Here is a 773-nt window from a genome sequence, read left to right as displayed (position 1 = left end):
TCGATAGGTATGAATTAATTGCTGCCATTATGTTACTTATTTGTTGGTGCTGTTCATTCTTTTGTTCTGCATTCCCTCTTGTGTTGGGTGTGTGTGTGTGTTTTGTGTTATTTCTTATCAGTTTCTTTTTAGTTTTCATATGCACTTGTTCTGCTTGGAAATTCATTTTTATGATAAGTTGTGAAGTATTAATTTTCTTTGGGGTTACCTTGTAGTCTACTAACTTTTCTCTCCATTTAAGATAACCCATTGTATCCAGTAATCTACCTGACATCCTCACCACCTGGGTCTCTGTTGCTACGTTTGTCCCTTCTTTGACATTGATATATTTATCTTCAGTTGACCTCCCAGCTCCTTTGAGTTTGTTGTTGTAGTCTTGTTCTGTTCTGGACTCTGCTTTCTGTTAACTGAGTTCCAAGTGTTGTTGCCACACCTGTCAATCTCTTGTCTGTTCTTGGTGATTTTCAGTCCCCAGAACTCCCTTTAGGATGTTTTGAAGTGCTGGGTTGGTTTTGATAAAATCTCTCAGATTTTGTTTATCCTGGATGTCTTGATCACACCATCATATGTGATTGATAGTTTTGCTGGATAGACAATTCTTTGTTGACAGTTTTTTGTTTTATTTTTTTTTCTTATAGAGCTTTGTATGTCTCCCCATTGCCTTCTTGCCTGCATGGTTTGTTCTGAATAGTCAGAGCTTAGTCTAATTTGTTTGCCTTTATAAGTGACATTTCTCTTCTCCATGGCCACTTTTAGTATTCTTTCCTTGTCTT

Source organism: Chrysochloris asiatica, unplaced genomic scaffold (assembly GCF_000296735.1).
Source record: "Chrysochloris asiatica unplaced genomic scaffold, ChrAsi1.0 scaffold00025, whole genome shotgun sequence".
NCBI lineage: Eukaryota > Metazoa > Chordata > Mammalia > Afrosoricida > Chrysochloridae > Chrysochloris > Chrysochloris asiatica.
Note: the sequence above shows the minus strand (reverse complement) of the source record.